Raw genomic sequence first — 7,813 nt, 5'->3', positions numbered from 1 at the left:
ACTAACATTACAGTCCACCTGAAATACCTTATTGAAATATGGAAGGGCTAAAACAAGCTACTCTGTCACCTTCTTCTTCAACATGTCAAAACTTTTCATTGATCCAATGCTCAACTTGAACTCTTTCCTATCCCCTCTCATTATTTCAGTCGAGGGTGCACAAATACTACTGAAGTTTATGATGAACTTCTTGTTAAAGTTGGGCAAACCATGGAAAGACCTCACCTCAGTAGCAGTCCTTGGGGTAGGCCATTCCAAAATATCCTTCACCTTCTCCAAGTCCATTTTGAGACCTTTTGTTGATAAAAACAAACCCCAGGTACACTAACTCCTTCACAAAACTACACTTAAAATTAATCAACAACTCTTCCTCTCTTAAGTTCTCAAAAACTCTACGAATATGCATTAAACTCTCATGCAGTGTCTTACTTAAGATCAAAATATCATCTAAATAGACAATAATAAACTTGCCCATAAATTCTTTCAGTACCTCATTCATGAGATGCATGAATTTTCTCATTGCATTGGCTAGCCCAAAAGGCATGACTAACCACTCGTACAAGCCTTCTTTGGTTTTGAAGGCAGTATTCCACTTATCTCCTTTTCTAATATGGATTTAGTGATATCCACTCTTCAGATCAATCTTTGTGAAGTGCTGAGCTCCACTCAAATAGTCCATAAGGTCATCCATCCTTGGCAGGGGAAATCTGTACTTGATTGTTATCTTGTTTATGGCCCTGGAGTCCGTACAAATCCTCCACTTCCCATCCTTCTTTGGTGCTAGTATTGCAGGTACCACACATGGAATCAGGCTCTCTCAGGTAAATCCTTTTCTCAACAACTCTTGAACATGTCTATTCAACTCTTCATTTTGTGTTATAATCATTTTTTGGGCTACCTTATTTGGCGAACTGTCTCCAGGGATCAAGTCAATCTGATGACTGATCTTCCTCACTGGGGGTAAACCCTCTGGCACATTATCTGACACAATGTCCTAAAACTCATTCAACAAACCTAAAACTTCCGCAAGAACCTCTCTGCTATCTTCTCTATCAAAACTAGGAATCAAAGAAAAACACATAGATTCATGCTTCATGCCTTCCAAAAACTTTCTTCCATCAACAAAACATATTCTAGCACTAATACATACCTTTTATTCTTCCTCCTTCAGGGGCTTCAACTTATGGCGAACTCCATCTTTCATTAGGCTATCGGTATTAGCATGGCCATCATGTACAACACACCTATCAAATTACCATGGCCTCACTAACAACATATGACATGCTGCCATGGGTATGATGTCACATATTACCTAATCACGGTAACTACCAATCTTGAATTTTACCAAGCATTGCTCATTGACCAAAAATTTGTGGTCCTTTTGCAACTAGGCAATCTGATACACATGTGGATGTCTTTCCCTCTTCAGCTTCAACTTTCTGACCATCTCTTCAGACACTAGATTATCAGTGCTTTCACTGTCAATAATCATATCACAACACTTATCCTCACATTCACATCTGGTGCGAAATAAACTCTTCCTTTGATCTAGTTATTTCTCCTTATTTAACAGGGTTCTCCTTACAACTAGGGCCTCTCCCCTTTTAGCATCATCAGAGTGCTCAAACTGAGCTTCTTTGTTTGCATGTGCAACTCGTGCATGGCCTTCATTTCTTCTATTTGCCCTTGCTTGGTGTTGTGGACATTCATAGGCTCAATACCCTTCTTCACCACATTGGAAAAAGGTTCCTCTAAAACCACCTCTCTCGGGTCCTTGTCCAAGTCTCCCTCTTCCTCTTCCTTTCTATTCACCATTGTTTTGATCACAAGGGTGATAGAAATTACCACTCTTCTGATGTTGGGTGGTACCCACATCTTCATTTTCCCCTTGATCCTCATTTAGACCCCCAAAGGATGTTCCACCACCCCTTCTGCTTTGGTCTTTTCCTCTTTGCTTACCTTCAAATCTGTTATTCAGCTTTTGTTCCACCTTCAAACAAAATTCATATGCATCTTTAATATTGGCCATTTTGACCAGGCTCAACTCCTCTTGAATACTTGGTCTTAACCCATTAAGTTAACGAGAGACTTTCTCCTTATTGGCCTCTGCGTGTCTTGTTCTGATAATCATTTTGTAAACTTCCTTTGTATATTCCTCAACAAACTTGCTACTTTTCTTCAATCCTTGCAGTTTCTTCAACATATCCAACTCGTAGTCCATTGGAATGAACTGTTTCTTCAGTTTCTCAACCATCCAATCCCATTTGGTGATCTTTCTCTTTCCTCTCCCATTTCTTTCTCGTTGGACCTCTTTCCAACAAATTTTTGCACGACCCTTCAGTTTTGTTTTTGCAAACTTTGCCTAGTCTGAGTCCTCTATGTCCTCATACTCAAAATATTCCTCCATTTCATTAATCAAATCGATCATCTCTTCCGGGTTTAGATTTTCAGAATAATTGGAAACTTTAATTCTGGGTCTCTTCTCGATTTGGGAAATGGCCCTCAACAATCGAACTTGATTTTGATCGACTCCTTCTTCTAACTCCTCCTCTGATGTATCTTCAATCTCTTCTTCATCTACACTTTCTCCTCTTCTTGGATTAAACCCTCTTCTTAGCTCCTTTTGCAATGCATCGATTTGCCTTTGGAGGGGTTTTTTTCCCTTGTCCTCTAAAGCATTTCTTGCACAAGCATTTCTACCACCACACATCACTCTCAGAGGCATCTTGACCTTGAGCCCACAACCACAAGTCCTGGTGCGAATTGCCTCACGATCGGTGATCTATCGACACGCTTAGGAATAAGCTAGCTCTGATACCACTTGATGAGGGTAGAACTCGAGACTTCGAAAAACACAACAATAGACAATAAAATATTATTTTATTATTGTTTTAAATTTATCTTCAATGCATGCAAATACAATCAAGAGGAATAAATCCTCACAGGTTGCAACATAGTACATCTTACCTTGTTTTCTAGAAAATATCACTTCCTCCAATCCAACTTTTCCAACCCAAAAACTATTTCAAGTTTTCCCCAAAATGGATCCTAAATAGCCTCCGTTCGGTTTGGAGCCAAAAGTACAATTTAAAATTTGAAATTTGGCGGTTTGGAGCCAAATTTTGAAATTGGAAATTTTAAATTTGAGCCAAATTCGAAAACTGAAAACTTTTCGAAAAGTTGTCCAACTTTCGGCAGCCATAACTTTTGATCTGGTGGTTGGATTGATGCACTGTTTGAACTGTTGGAAAGCTTTCGGAGTGAAGAATATGCTAAGAACCACTTTGTTGATTCTTTCCATATTCAGGGCCATTCAAAACCATTTAGTGCCTCAAATCTAACTTGGAAGAGGTTTCAACTAATTTTTGGGAAACTAAAATTTGGATAACTTTCAAACCGTAAATGATTTTGACCTGATTTTTTTGCTAAGGTGCTTATTTTTTTTGTTTTCAATCATCCCACAAGTTGTTGTCCCCATCTGCCTTCAAATTGAAATTTTCAAAAAATAGTAGGTTGACTAGAAAGAGTAGTAAGACAATTTTGAAAGTTGGAATCTCTTATTCACCCAAATGGGTATCCAAAAATGCAAAAAACATTAAAAGAAAACTAACAAAAGGATATTTTTTGGGTGATGCAGGATTGCCCTTACACTACCGGATGCTCTTGCATCACTATAGGTGTTTGTCCAAAATATGAGCGCAATGTGTATGATTAATGTAGTCACATAAATCTATCCACTTAATTAAATGAATATTTACTATTTATTTGATTATTTAACCATCAATAATCAGTTAATTAAATTAATATTTAATTAATTCACCCTCAAACCCTTCTCCTACAAATTAAATAAATTATTTAATTTATTTAAATTAATTCATTTAGCCACACTCAAAATCAATTAAATGAATAAAACATATTTATTTAATTCAACACCCCTTTCCTCTTTTAAATAAATAATTAAAACATTTATTTAAATCCCTAAACTACCCCCCACTTGCATTCTCCGACAAATGCAAGTTGCAACCACAATTAAAATAAATTAATTTTATTTTAAATAAAATCCTATTTTCCCTCACCCACCAAACCCACTTGCAATCCTAAACCCCCTTCTAGACTCTTGTAACCACTTTCTAAATTTTTCTAATCATTCCTAATTAGCCTAATCCATCTCCTAAATATTATCACATTCCTAAGCAACTTTGAGTCACTTCTCAAAGCCTCCAAAGTTTTTGAAAAACACTTAATGCTTTGTGTTCAACAAGCTAACCCCTAAAGTCTTCTAAACCACTAAGGACTCTTACATGACCATTTATGACTTTTACATAACCTTTTATGGTTAATTCCACTTGCCCACACGGTTAGAGACTTTCCTTCTAACTCAACCCTTATTTAACTCATGGGTCTCTTCAACCATTTATTGCTTTGACCATGGTTATCCTTACTAACTCTTGCACAAGAGTTTATTCATTGGATAAAGATATTATTTATTGGATAATGGCTTTATTCATTCAACTCAACACTAACCTTACCTCTCAAGTTAACCTTCAAGTCATGTCAAACATTTAATGCTTCCTCCCTCTCCTCTCAACCCATCTCTTGATGACATTTGTCATCCTGGAATTGGATTGAAAACCCTCACATGGATCATAAACCCATCAATCCTGACCTTTTTTGAGATTACTTAATCTCAACCATCCATTTCTCTATTTTTCCTATAAATAGAGCTCATTCCTTCATAATCCAAATCCTAAAATCTTGTATGCGTCTAAGTTATAGTAAATTTGAGAGAGCATTTTAGAGTAAAATCATAATCCACATTATGTTTTGGTTAAAATTGATAATAGCTTAATTAATTCATTTTCTCTCATTCCTAGCTAGCTTGCATTTGTATATTTTCATAATCATCTTTAATCTTGAATCTCCATAAGAATTTCATAGTAGTGCAAAGCTGAGAGCTACACTCACGTGGAACTTGGAGAGGAGAGGAACAAGGGAGAAGCAGCTATGAGCATCTTGGTTAGCATTTGGAGGAGTGTAATTTATCTCTTTTATATTTGCATGCTTTCCATTTCATATTTAATATCTCTCTTGATATGCTTGCTTAGGATAATCTTTTGTTGCTAAGACTAACGTTTGAACTTGTTTCTTGTGTTGTGTTTCCATCACTATTCTAATCCTTTTTGTAGAGTATCCTTTGGTGAACTCGATGTGAATTGAACACGCAACTTTTTGATCAAAATTTTGATAACTACTAACATTTTTGACTGTTTAAATTGACACACAGGTCATGCTTTAGCACCTTCGAAAGTTGGTGCATTAGTTCTATTGTTCACCAGAACAACGCTATTGTCTTGCAATTAGCGCTATTGTTTTTATTTTAGGGCTATTGTTCTTCAAATAGCGCTATTGTACCTTGTTTTAGCGCTTTTGCTCTCTCTATTTGAAAGAATTTTATTCTGTTCGACTGAGTCTTTTAGCGCCTTTGTCCATAGTTTAGCGTAGTTATCTTTCTTTTAGCGCTTATGTCTGTCATATAACGCTTTTGTGTTAAATAGCGCGTTTGTTTTCACACAGAGTAGCGCTATTGTAACAGAGAGTTGTAAAATTCTTATTGTAACCCGAAAATCAAAATCATTTAGGCTTGTAGAAGCCCACCAAAAATTGCTTTTTTACTAACTGTTTGCTTCTTATGCAGGTTTTTGACTAACCCCATTGCAGAATTTGAAGAGTTAGATTAGGAAGTAGTAATTATATTTTTACTTTGTCTTTAAGGTTAGAATAAAATGAATTCACTTTCTCTTTTTGTTAAAAATCAATCTTCACACTTCCTTTTGGGTCATAAAATGAATTGAATTTTTAGTTTGGGATTTAAAAAGAACCTCACTTGGCAAGGTTAAAAGAACCACAAACTCAAACCCAACAAATTTCTTTTTCTTGCAAGTTGGGAACCATTTTCATTTTGGATTTAAAAGAAGACAAACAAACTTTCATTTTTTGCACCAAGCTAAAAATCACAGTCAATTGTCATTTTACAAATTAAAAAGAACCCCCAATTTGTCAAAGTTTTGTTTCCAAATCGACTTTACTTCAAGCAAATGTGCTTTATTTTTGTTGACCAAGATTTCAAGTTCCTAGTTAAAAAACATTTTGCTTTGAAAGAGTAAAAATAACATCATGTTTGTGGGAGCAACATCTTCAAATAGCTTTTAGATCACATTGCTATAAATCGGTTAAAAAGAACAAGTGTTTTCAGTGATTGGCACACTTGTGCAAAAAGTTTGTAGAGTGGTCCTACTTCTAACACACACTATCCTCTCCCTTGGCTTTCGTTGCCCTAGGTGCAAGAGAAAAGTGTTAGTAACACTCAAAATTTTATCTTTTTAAGAGATGCCTGCCAAGAGACACATCACTCTTGGGAACGACCTCGCGTGATAAATCCTTCATGTCGCTCTAGAAATCAGGTGAGAGCGAAAGTTGTAGCTTTGGGTATAGCCGTTCCTACAGTGTAACTTGTCGAAAGGACATATGGGCCCCACCACAAGTTACATGGCTCTTAAGTGAGTCACTGCAGAATGAACTTATGTCCAAAAACATCGAACATTACTAGTCACCTTTTTATATAGAATCCTATCCATTTTATTGATTGAGAATATTTGTAGCTTGATAAAAGTGGTGACTCCACCATCATAAGGATCATCTATCTGTTATGCTCACGCAAGACTTAGTATATCACATCCTTACCTGCTATGGTGGGATTCATAAGGTATGTCGTACGAAAGTTTAAGAAATATCAAGATGTGGGTTGAAATTATCGCAATTGGCCATTTGACCATAGGGATAAAGTGTGTTTGAATTGTCTTTGTTTTATGTCAGACCAGTAACAATTTGAGCCAACTCCAGGCTTTTGAAAAAACATACAAAAACATTTGAAAAGGGGACAAAAGGTTCAAAAATTGGGTTGATTTAGACCCACACCTATTTGTGCCTTTTGAGGCAAAATTATTGTGTTTGTGTGCTTGCTCTGTTTTCTTGTCAAATAAATTCAAAACCAATTCAAACCAAGTATTCATCCAACACAATTTTTCATCAAAACATTTGACTAACAAATAAACATCAAACAAAGTACAACAAGATATCAAATTATATGACCATCATTCAAATCTTTAGAAAAATGAATCTTCATCAACATATCAACTTGAAGAAAAGACCATTGAGTTCAAAGACTTTTATCAAAAGAAGGAAATTTTTCTAGCTCAATAGACAAATTTTTATCTCACACAGAGCCTTCTTGCATCATATGCATCTATATCTTCAAGGAAAATCCAACGAGTTCGATAAAGAGCCTTTGAAAAACAGAGCTTTTACTTAGTATAGAACCTTGAGTTATCACAAAAACAAAGGAGGCAAAATCAACCCTGCTTTCTTTCCAAAAATTTGCATTACATATAACATAGCTCGAGAAGAACCACCAACCCTTGAAAGAGAAGAGGAAGAAGAAGTCCCCTTTGTGACAGTTTTTATTGAGGTCCATATTCTATCCACTTTCACATTCATACATCATCAATCCATTCAACTCTCAAAACATAAAAAGGTCTTGTCCTAAGTTCTTTTTAGATATTGCTTAAATCAAAACAACACATCACTTTTAGAGTGTCTCTACATCTAGGATAAATTATCCTAAGAGGCATTTTATACACAGGTTAAAACTAGTTTCTGAGTGCATCCTCTCATTACTAGGTAGCTTGGTTTGTAACACATCTCAAACCTTGCTATACCCTATCACATCCCAATTGTTGAAAACACAAGAGCAATT

Source organism: Cryptomeria japonica, chromosome 11 (assembly GCF_030272615.1).
Source record: "Cryptomeria japonica chromosome 11, Sugi_1.0, whole genome shotgun sequence".
In the NCBI taxonomy this organism is placed as follows: domain Eukaryota; kingdom Viridiplantae; phylum Streptophyta; class Pinopsida; order Cupressales; family Cupressaceae; genus Cryptomeria; species Cryptomeria japonica.
Note: the sequence above shows the minus strand (reverse complement) of the source record.